We start from the raw sequence: 12,449 nt of genomic DNA, 5'->3' as shown, positions 1-12,449 counted from the left end.
CCCCACTTCTCCTCAGCTAACTGTACCAATAATGGATGGGTGAAATTACTTTCTACTCAAAATAAGATAAATTTCACTCAAAATAATTAAAATTTAAGGCCAAAAATATCTCCCATAGTAAAATGTACAAAGGTACAATTATTCCAGAGTTGGTTGTTTTAATCTTTGCACTTGATTTCATGATCCTGCCCTTAGTTTTTCTCAAGTGAGCTCTCCTCATGTTTCTAAGATGACTTTGCCATTTCCTGATGTTACATTCAAATATGACAAAGTTTGCAGGAGGAAGAGATTCACTTTTCTGAGAATGAGGAAAATTTCCCTAGAATTTACCAAAGGACTTGCTCTCTGCATCACTTCCAGACTGATGCTGTTGTGCATATGCCTTATTACCATATTACCACAATGAGTTTAAACTAATTAGGATTTATACCTGAGCGTCAAATAAGGCATTGCACTGAGGAGTGAAAACATTTTAAAAATCACATTAACGTTAATAAGCATGATGGAGAGAAGGGATTATTAGTAGTAGCCAACTTTAGAAGCTCCCTGTGAAGACTGTCTTCTGTAATCCTTTACAATACTAAAAACTGTGAAAGTTCAAAAACAGCTATGGTGGAAACCTATACCTAGAATCATCTATGGGCCTATCATTGTCATGTGTCAACAGATTATTGGTTGCCAGGGGGGAAGTGTGCATAACAGGTGAAGGGGGCTAAAAAAGATACAAAAATTTTAATTACATATATATGTGTGTATACACACACACACACACATACACACACGATTTTATGTAATCGTCAGGGAAATCACGTGAAATGTCCTTTGGAACTGCCCCAATTTTGCATAGTGTGAAATAAGTTTTAGAAAGACTAAGCAACATTTCCAGAAGCATATAACTAATAAATGGAAATCTGAGTCTGTTAGTCCTCAGAAACAGAGTCTCTATCTATGCGTACAGCTTCCCATATATGTTTAAGCATAAACATGTGAATATAGAAATGAGCAGTAATATACAACATGTTTATTTTAATGTATTTCAATGTAACACTTATTCATTGCAACAAATATCAAAATTTTTCTAATGGCTGGAACTATTTAATTTGCATCTCTACATGTGAAAATACCAAATATCAGTGTATGACGTTTTTAATTAAAACAAGAATGAGGGTTATACTAGCTATGCATAAATTCTGGAGGTTTTGTACTTTATCATGATTCTAATGCTACACAGACTACAGGTGATGTGCTATCCTTCAGCTGATCTTTTGAAAGAAAGCTTTACTAGAATAGAAAAATTATGAATTATATACTCATTTGTCCAGCCTAATTTTTTCCTTGTAGTAAAGATATTTGATAAAAGATCTAAGAAAGGAATGCCTGAAGGAGGGGAAAGGAGATGGAGTACTGATCCTAAGCAATTTAATGTGTGTTTCTGGAGGAGGGTCCTGTCTTCTCTTTGGCTTCATCAATGGTCAGATTTTCCCATTTCAGGTTATAAAATAATTATGATCTTTCATCAAAAAAATGCCTGACTCATTTTACTTCATCTTGAAATAAATGAGAGGACTTCCTGGATTTTTTTCTTTTCTTTTGCTGGTTAAACATTAGCCCACCTACTGGTAGCACCCTAAAGAGGATAGCATCTCTTAATGTTCACCTGATAAAATTATTGATGTTACATATTAAGGGGGTGAAAACTAAAGACTTCATAAATTACCACAGAATAGAACAAAATAAACACAAGATGTTTTCTTCTGAGTCCCAACCCATGCTTTCCAACCATTAAATTTCTTCTACTTTAGTTTAATTTGGTTTCAATAGCATTCAAAGGGAAAACTCCCCTTGTTTTCTTAGGTGTGATTTATAAGAAACATTAAGTTTAAAATTAGGTTTTTTGTTGGAATTTCTCTGACAGTCAAGTCCCCTTAGGAAATTACTACCCTCACTTGAAACTGCATGTTCTGTAGCAGATGAATTATGGCTCAAAGGACAACATCCATTAAGAAGACGTTGAGAAGGATCGGGGAAATCGAGGAGGTGGGAAGAACAAAATTCTGATTTAATTTGTTCAGCCAATTTCTGAAAGGACTGAGTTCTCCCATCTACACCAGGAAATGCATTCGGAAGAAATAAATAAAGAACATCATCCTTTAACAGCCACAGGCATACTTCATTTCCCTCAGGAGAAAGTGAGCAGGCCACCCTTAGAGAACTTAATTCAGGAGCTTTCACGCTGTTTTCAATGGTAGATTTTAGAAGCTAGTTCAAGATAAAGTATGAATAAAGCTAAAGAATGACACAAATACAATCATCAAGAAGAACTGCCCCTGTACCATTTACACCTAAGAAACTAATTTTTACAGCAGCAGAGTTGTTAGGCTTTGTTTTGTCTTGTTGAGAAACAGATAAGTGAACAGTGTTTTAAATGCTTTCAGATACTATTAATTAAAGGAGCATTTAACCATAATTACTCCTTTTTAAAGACTTCACACAAAAAAACTAATTCTAATGATAATTTATACAAAATTTCATCATAGAATAATGAGTGAAATAAGATCAAAACCATATGGTTTAAATTACAGAAATTTATTTTCTCACAGTTCTTGAAGGTTAGGAGTCAAAGATCAAGTTTCTGGCCAATTTGGTTTCTGGTGAGAGCTCTGTTCCTGAGTTACAGACAGGGATGGGGTAGGGTGAGGTTTGGGGAAAGAGCTCTCTGCTGTCTTTTCTCACTTGTCTACCTATGTTCATAGCAGCATTATTCACAATGGCCAAAAGGTGGAAGCAACTTAAATGTCCATCAGTAGATGAATGGATAAATAAACTACAATCGAATATTATTCAGCCTTAAAAAGGAAGGAAATTCTGACACATGCTACAACATGGATGGACCTTGAAGACATTAATGCTAAATGAAATAAGCCACAGAAGTACGAATACTGTATGACTCTACTTATATGAATTACCTAGAGTAGTCAAATTTATAGAAACAGAAAGTAGAATCGGGGGAGAGTAGAATGGGGAGCTGTTTGATAGGTACAGAGTTTCAATTTGGGAATATAAAAATTTCTGGAAAAATGGATGGTGGTGATAGTTGCACAACAAAGTGAATGTACTAACGCCACTGAAATGTACACTTAAAAATGGTTAAAATGGTAAATTTTATGTTATGTATATTTTACTGTATTCAAACATTTTTTGAAGTGTGCTTGCTAAAAGAATTGAAACAATGCAGAAATACATGAAGTTTATCTCACTATTTATATGTAAATCTTTAATTCATCTGGCTTTATTTTGGTGTTAAAAATGAAGTAGATCCAGCCTTAAAAAAAAAAAAGATAAAAACTATATGGAGAGGTACTACTACTGAGCCAGTACATACATGCTTTGAGGTTCTTGTTTGCTTATTCTTATCCACATAGTTGTTGTACATGTGGATGTGTACACATACAGTTAACCCTAGGTTCCTTGGGATTAGTGATAACTCACTGATAGATATGAAGAGTTTGAGACTGACTGGCTTAGGGCTAGAATTTGTATAACATGGAGAAGAATAACCAGTTGCTAGTTAACTGTAATCAGGTTTTCAATAGTTAAAGTAACTATTTTTATCTGAAGAAATGTCCAATCACTTTTTCTTCACACATACTGCAATCTAACCAGGAAAGAGGATCATAAAACTTTGAAGAATTGCTTTTCCTCTAATCACACTAAGATCTCTTCTTCAAAGGTCTATTTGAGATATATTTAGTTTTTGCACCTCACTGCACACCCATATCTCACCTCACCCACAGCTTTTCCTTGAGAAGAAAACTTGACCAAAGAAAATAAATCTTCACCCATATGAAGCTAGGATTTGAGACAATACTTAGGGAAAAAAATTAAATTATTTTCTTTGAGTCTCCTGTTTAATAAAGAGAGAGATAGAGAACCTCCTCATTCTGTCTAATTTGTGTCATCAGAGTTAATTTCAATTTTCTTTTCAGACATAATGGATACAGTGGGCAAAGTTTTCAAGACCCCTTTACTTTGTTTGAGTACTGAGATAAGTTTGAGGGTGGGAATCCTACTCTCAAAAATATGAAGCCAGAATCCAAAGCCAGAATGACCTTCATTTTACTATCTCAAATGGAAGGCAGAAATGTAAGTTCAAGAACTGTTGACTTAAAAATACTCTAATCTTTGCCATCGATCCATATCTAAATTGTTTAGATTGTTCTGTTTCCCCGGTGATTTGCCTTTAGACCCATTATAAGAAAACTCTCTATGAAAAATAAATAAATACAGTATTACCTCACTTATATGTAAAACATAAAAACACTGAACACACAGAAACAAAGAGTAGAATGGCGGTTGCTCAGGGCTGAGGGGTCGGGGAAATAGAGAGACACAGGTCAAAGGGTACAACCTTTCACTTATAAGATAAATAAGGTCCAGGGATCTAAGGTACAGCCTGATGACCATAGTTAGCAGCCTGATATTGCCTACTGAAAGCTGCTATGAGCGTAGAGCTGTAATGGCCTCACCAAGACAAAAACAATGACAAAATGGTACTCATGTGAGGTGAAGGATGTATTAACTAACCTTAACATGGTAGATATTTTGCAATATACATGTATATCAAATCATCACACTGTATACCTTGCATAACATTATATGTCAATTATATCTGAAAAAAGCTGGGAAAAAAATGAAAGAAAACTGTCTGGGTGCTTGTCTTTGGGACCAGCAACAGTGGAGATTCAGTTTAGTTTGTAGAGAGAAGCTAGATCCCCAAGTGAATATGTCAGTGATGGAGGACTCTGAGATGTGAGTAAAGCAGCCTTCATAAAAGGTCCTGAATTAGGGGATGAGAAGAAAATTTATGGAGATAATTTAAACTTGAGAAGGGACACTGGGACTCAGCAGTTACAAGAGAGACTTGACAAGGATAAAGGTAAAAGGTAAAGTGATAAAAGTTTAGAGTGTATATTTGATACCAAGGCATCAGAATGAACTTATTCTACACCAGCTTTCACCTGTGTATGTTTGATTTTTAGGACAGGGAAATAGGTTCTAAGCTGTTAAAATCGGCCAAACACTAGAAATTAATTTTTATTTTGAAATATCAAAAAAATCTAAGAATTTTTGAAATTCTAAAGTTCAGGAACAGCCTCTGCTGTATTTTTGGACAGTGCCTGATCACCAAGATTCCATCGTCAGCCCTTTACTCGTCTTCCTCCTCAGAACTGCTGGGGAAATCCTTTAAGATCTTCAGTGTTTAAATCACTTCAACTACTACCTGTAGGCTGATGAAATGCAACTTTGTTGCCAAGTTTTCCCTTTCTGTACAGTTTCCCTTTCCGCAACTCCAATCTCCTCAAATTCAACACATCTAAAGCTAAACCAGTTTTCTTAAATGCTCACTGATCACTGCTTTCAGCCACTATACAATACCACCTGAGATGCACAACTATAAACACAATCAGAGGTCATCTCCTAACTATATATTATGAGGGTAAATTTATTCTCTCTCCAGAAATTAACACTATTTCAAGCTTGTAATAGGAGTCCATTAAATGGTGAAGTATTAAATGTGTGAAAGAGGAGAAATTGAGGAAGGTGGTCCCATACAATGCCTAAGCAGTGATGGGAATAAAGTGAAGTCACGATTAAGAGAAATAAGAGGCTCTTATTTCTCTTACTGAGAAAGAGGCTCTGAAGGAGTTCAGGGAAACAGAACACATGCACACACAAAAGAACAACCATGTGAAGACACCCCGAGAAGGCGCCATCTATAAGCCCAGGAGAGAGACCTGGACCAGACCCTTCCTGTACAGTCCTCAGTGGAAACCAACCAACTTTGATCTTGGACTTTTAGCCACCAGAATGGTGAGAAAATAAATTTCTGTTGTTTAAGCCAGGGGTCCCCAACCCCTGGGCCATGGACCCATAGTGGTCCATGGCCTGTTAGGAACCGGGCGACACAGCAGCAGGTGAGGGGCCGGCAAGCAAGCGAAGCTTCATCTGCCGCTCCCCATGTCTCCCCATCCGTGGAAAAACTACCTCGCATTACCACCTGAACCATACCCTCCCCTGCCCCACCCCTGGAAAACTGTCTTCCACGAAACCTGTCCCTGGTGCCAAAAACGGTTGGGGACCGCTGGTTTAAGCCATACAATCTGCAGCATTTTGTTAGATTAGCCCTAGCAGACTAATGCAGGTTTTATCAGGTAATATTAGTATATGCAGATATTAGGATGTGGCATTTAGTATGTCTAGGGGAGAAAATTACGTCTATAAAATTTTAAAAGTTGGATCTTCTCCTTGAAGAGTAGAATAGAGTTCAGTTTTAAGCCTGTATGCATAATCTTAAAGAGGAAAAGCTATCTGAGGAGAGGTGTCTGTTTTCCATCAAGATTTAAATGCAATTATAATAAAATCATGTTTGTTTGCACTAGAGTTAGATGTTTAAACAAGTCAATATATTTTTGGAAACACAGGAAGGAAAGATGCTTTGTTTACTTTTATTTCCACATTAGTTTTAGTGCTGACAAAGAGTGACAGAGCAATAGCCTCAGAGACCACTAAAACCATTTCATTCACAATGTGGGTGCTTTACAAGTAAGTTCTCTGCAGACTGCTCCTGTCAGGGGTGCTGCTCAGGGCTTAGCAGATGGCCACTGGAGTTTGCAAGCATCTGCTCATACTCTCTCCTCCTGTCAGTACAGAACCCACTAAAGATAAAGGCTTTCATATAATAATGTTATCTGCCCACCAAGACCATGTTATATCTGGCAAGGACCAGGAAATTGGGTAGTTTTGATGAATGTGATTAAAATAGAGTCAACGTATGAAAACATTTTCACTGAATAATAGAGGCTGTATTCTACAAGAGAGAGTAGCAAATGTAAGCTCATGAACTGACTGATGTTTGAACTTAACTAAAGTAACTCGTAAGTTAAAACACATTTGCATTTACAAAATGAGTTCCGATTTTAAAAAATTCCAAACATGAAAAAACTTAACTTTCTAGTATAGGATTTTTCATATGAAAAACAATCAGACTGAAAATATTAAGCATCTGCTTGGCTCATGAAAAGTAGTTAGTTGTTAGGGTTGGCAATAGTAGAAATAGTATTTCTGCCCCTTATGGCTTCAAAAGTTTTAAAACAAGAGACAGCAAAAAGTAAGAGTAACATAAGAAAAGCATTTATAAATTACACCTGAGTGGTCTCTCCAGTCAGGTGTAAAGATGGTGAGCTAAAAAGTCTCATGGAGAAGAAAACAGGTGAATTCTGAGGGACTGGTTGTGACAGGGATGTAGGAAATAGTAGGCATCATTCATTGTGAAAGTATTGTTAAAAGAAGAATGCAGTCAGAATTCCAGGGGTGAGTTCAGACACACTGAAGAGATTAGTCTAGTGGCTTTCAATCATTTTTAAGACATCTACTGGAATATAGTTTATTACATTTCACCTTGTCTTAATTTCAACTTTACAGATAAGTTGCTTCATGCTCTTCTCACACTCACCAGTTGTGGACAGTTTTCCTTTTTTACTTTAAAATTCTCTCTTTCTCCCTGTCTCTGAATGTATGGGGTCCTCTCCTGACATATCTCCATGATTCTTATAGCACTTCTTTAATGTCTGGCACTACAGGATGGCCCAAGCATGCATCTCACTTTTTCTGGCTCAGCCCTATTATTGGCTACACTTCTTGTTCCCTTTATATGGACAACAGTTCTTAGAAAACAAAACTGGGCACCAGGTATATTCATACCTTCTACACCTTAACAGTGAACAGAAGTCGAAAATATGCATATCTCTGTATCTATCTACTGAACTGAAGAGCTCTTATTGGTGTCTCTAATTTTATCCAACACATCAGTACACCTTCTAGATATTTTTTTCTTTTTAATATTTTTAACTCTCTTCCAAAAAGGCAGAAATCTGGTCCTCATTACACATTTGCTCAAACTTAGCAAACAGAAGATATTTCAAAATTGGTAACTTATACCACTAAACAACAAATAAAAAGGAAACCTACTAACTAGAGCTCAGTATCTGTTTACCTTTCTTTTTTATTTCTTTGAAATAAAATTTAATTAGAGTGAAATAAGCAAAGCTTAAATGTATAATTTGATGAGTTTTGACAAATGCATATACTGCGAAGACAGAACATTTCCATCGCCTCAGAAAGTTAACATGTGGCTGTTTTTCATCAATACCTTCACCGTCCACAGCAGTAAACAATGTTATAATTGTTTTTTTCCATCATTGATTGGTTTGGCCTGTTTTAGAATATATTACAAATGGAATCATACAGCATATAATTTTTTGAATTGGGTTCATTTGCCAACATTTTTTGTGAGAAGCATCTATTTTTATATGTATTAGTAGTTTGTTTCTTTGTATTGATGAGTAGTATTTTGTTATATGACTTTACCACAAAATATTCATGCATTTTCCTATGAACAGACAGCAGGGCCACTTCTCGTTTTTGACTCTTGTATAAAGCATCTCTGGACATTCTTGCAGCAGACTATTTGTAGACATGGAATTTCATTGATCTTGGGTAAAAATTTATGGTAGAATTTCAGAGACAGATATATACCTTCATAATAAGCAACCAAACTTTCTTTTTTTAAAAGAGGGTGCATTATTTACATGATCATCAGCATGTGAGAGAACTAGTTGTTCTGAATCCTGACCAACATTTGGTGTTAAAAGGCTTTTAAATTTTAGCCATTCTAGTGAATATCTATAAATTTGACTTCAATTAAATTTTTCCTTATGAATAATGTTGAACTTTTTTCTCATGTTTATTACACACTTGTACATCTTTCTTTGTGAGGTATCCAAGTTTTTTACCCATTGTTTTAGATTGTCTTTTTATTGTTGAGTCTTAAGAGTACTTTACATATTTTTTATACAGGGCTTTTGTCAACTATAAATTTTGCTTGTGTATTTTATTGTTTCCTATTTGGATAAAGTCTGATTTTAATGAAGTCAAATTTATCATGTTTTCTCTTTCTTATTATTCCTTTCTATGTTCTAAGAAAGCTTTGTCTACCTCAGGGGGCATAAAGAATGCACTACTGTTTTTTCCAAACTTTTAGGGTTTTAACTGTTGCATTTTAGTTTTGCTCCATCTCAAATGAATGTTTTTATATGCTATTAGGTGGGATTAAGGTTTATTTATTCCCTATGTGTATCCAGTTGATGCAGGATTATTTGCTTAAAGAATTTACCTCCCCACTGAAATGCTTTGGCACCTTTGTCAAAAATTAAAATAATTTTGTATGGAAACACAAAAGACTGCAAATAGCAAAAGCAATCCTTAGAAAGAAAAACGGAGCTGGAGGAGTCAGGCTCCCTGACTTCAGACTATACTACAAAGCTACAGTAATCAAGACAGTATGGTAGTGGCACAAAAACAGAAATATAGATCAATGGAACAGGATAGAAAGCCCAGAGATAAACCCACGCACATATGGTCACCTTATCTTTGATAAAGGAGGCAAGAATATATAATGGAGAAAAGACAGCCTCTTCAATAAGTGGTGCTGGGAAAACTGGATGGCTACATATAAAAGAATGAAATTAGAACACTCCCTAACACCATACACAAAAATAAAGCCAAAATGGATTAAACACCTAAATGTAAGGCCAGACAGCATAAAACTCTTAGAGGAAAACATAAGCAGAACACTCTATGATATAAATCATGGCAAGATCCTTTTTGACCCATCTCCTAGAGAAATGGAAATAAAAACAAAAATAAACAAATGGGACCTAATGAAACTTAAAAGCTTTTGCACAGCAAAGGAAACCATAAACAAGACGGAAAGACAACCCTCAAAATGGGAGAAAATATTTGTAAATGAAGCAACTGACAAAGGATTAATCTCCAAAATATACAAGAAGCTCATGCAGCTCAATATCATAAAACAAACAACCCCAAAATGGGCAGAAGACCTAAATAGCCACTTCTCCAAAGAAGATATACAGATGGCCAACAAATGCATGAAAGTATGCTCAACATCACTAATCATTAGAGAAATGCAAATCAAAACTACAGTGAGGTATCACTTCACACCAGTCAGAATGGCCATCATCAAAAAATCTACAAACAATAAATGCTGGAGAGGGTGTGGAGAAAAGGGAACCCTTTTGCACTGTTGGTGGGAATGTAAATTGATACAGCCATTATGGAGAACAGTATGGAGGTTCCTTAAAAAACTACAAATAGAACTACCATATGACCCAGCAATCCCACTACTGGGCATATACCCTGAGAAAACCATAATTCAAAAAGAGTCATGTGCCGCAATGTTAATTGCAGCTCTATTTACAATAGCCAGGACATGGAAGCAACCTAAGTGTCCACTGACAGATGAATGGATAAAGAAAATGTGGCACATATATAGAATGGAATATTACTCAGCCATAAAAAGAAACAAAATTGAGTTATTTGTAGTGAGGTGGATGGACCTAGAGTCTGTTATACATAGTGAAGTAAGTCAGAAAGAGAAAAACAAATACCATATGCTAACGCAGATATATAGAATCTTAAAAAAAAACAGGTTCTGATGAACCTAGGGGCAGGACAGGAATAAAGATGGATATGTAGAGAATGGACTTGAGGACACAGGGAGGGGGAAAGGTAAGCTGGGACGAAGTGAGAGAGTAGCATTGACATATATACACTACCAAATGTAAAATAGATAGCTAGCAGGAAGCAGCAGCATTGCACAGGGAGATCAGCTCAGTGCTTTGTGACTACCTAGAGGGGTCAGATAGGGAGGGTGGGAGGGAGACGCAAGAAGGAGCAGATATGGGGATATATGTATACGTATAGCTGATTCACTTTGTTATACAGCAGAAACTAACAAAACATTGTAAAGATATTATACTCCAATAAAGATGTTAAAAAATAATAAAATGGAAAAAATTTTTAATTAAATTAATTTATAAGTGTTTGTCTATTCCTGGATTCTTTATTCTCTATTGATTTATGCTGTTCTCAGGCAATAACACACTATCTTCATTATGTTGTTATGTTATAATTTAACTTTCTCAACTTTTGTACATCTGAATGTGTCTTCCTTATGATTTCATTTTCTAAGAATGCGTCCTGGCCTTTCTCTTGCTTTCCCTGCCCACCCCCCTTTTAATTAGACCGTTCTTCACATCATTATTCCTCTATGTACAATATGTCTTTTTTCTGTAGTGATCTCAATATTTTTCCCTTAGCCTCTGGTGTGCTGTACTTTATGTGGTTTTCTTTTACTTATCCTCCTGGCAGTTCACTGATCTTCTTTGATCTATAAATTTATTCTTTTCACCAAATTCTAAGAATTATTGGTGTTAATTTTTCCATTGTGTTTCTGACCCTTTCTTTCAGTCCTCTCATTCTACATTTGAAAGATGCATATGTTAGACTGATATTACCACAAAGGTCATAGATGTAGGTTATTTTTCTCTCTCCCTCTCTCTCTCTCTTTTTTTCACTTTTCAAGAGCAAGGATTATTCTTGCAGCTCGTAACTGGATTGTCATAATCTAGTGAATCATGATGAGGTTTTCATTTCTACTACTTTCATTTTTAAAACAGGTTTTATAGTAAATGTTTTTGGTTGCTCTAAAAATAAAAAGCATTGCAACGAAGAAAGAAAAAATATCCTTTCCCTAGGGTCTGGTCTGTATTCTAGGTGTCTTCAGGGCCCCAGGCTCAGGCTGGAACCCGGGTCTCTTCACCTGAGTGTGAGGAGGGGGCTAAATTTTGTCCACAGGCCTCAGGACGGTCTTGCCTAGGCTGGGGGCCGAGGCTACAGAGCTTGCAACTGCCAACTGCTAACCCCTGCCTTTTAAGGGATCAGTGGATTGTTGCTGAAAAAGCATGTAGTCCATAATCCAGTCAGACTTCTAGGTGGAAACTTCTAGGCGGCACTTACTATTTTAATACCTCAAGTAGGAAGCAGAGGACTAAGGACAATGATAAATCCAAGGAGAGGACCCTTGAAGATGATGAAGAGGAGAGAAGGCTCAAGGATAGGAAGGACCAGTGTACTGGGAGCATCTACTCACCTTGTTTGTCATTGCTGTCCTCATGAGCTGGCTGATCTCGCCCAGCACTAGCAGGGGTACCATTTCCTGGACCAACTTTGTCCACGAGATGCTGGCCAGGAACCAAATACAGAAAGAAGGTCCAGGTGGTGCCCCCCAGTGATGTGGTGGAAGTCTATCTGCACCCCGGAGCCGTGGTGTTTGGGTGGCCTCGGCTGGCCTTGATGCACGGAAAGCAGGTTTCAAATACTGATATATTTGAGAGAAGCTTCCAGCAGCTGAAGATGAGCTGAATATCGAAGGGAACGTCAGGATCCCAGTTTCCTATAGGCTTAGGAGCTTCTTTGGAAATGCCCTCTCTGCCTTGGGGATGACAGCAGTGGGCTCAGCCACCCTGTGG

General features: G+C 36.7%; 1 pseudogene across 1 annotated transcript in view; it reads right to left on the bottom strand.

Annotated features, from left to right (window-relative positions):
* Positions 1-12,133, bottom strand: part of LOC307051323 (large ribosomal subunit protein eL8-like) — a 91,073-nt pseudogene extending 78,940 nt beyond the window's left edge. Inside the window, exon 1 of the transcript in view lies at positions 12,071-12,133. The product of the transcript in view is annotated as a large ribosomal subunit protein eL8-like (transcript). The remainder of the gene's footprint in view (positions 1-12,070) is intronic.
* Positions 12,134-12,449: the final 316 nt, after the last annotated feature.

This window comes from Hyperoodon ampullatus, assembly GCF_949752795.1.
Source record: "Hyperoodon ampullatus genome assembly, chromosome: 4".
Classification (NCBI taxonomy): Eukaryota; Metazoa; Chordata; class Mammalia; order Artiodactyla; family Ziphiidae; genus Hyperoodon; species Hyperoodon ampullatus.
The sequence above is the reverse complement of the archived record's forward strand: the minus strand, read 5'-3'. Positions and strand labels throughout refer to the sequence as shown.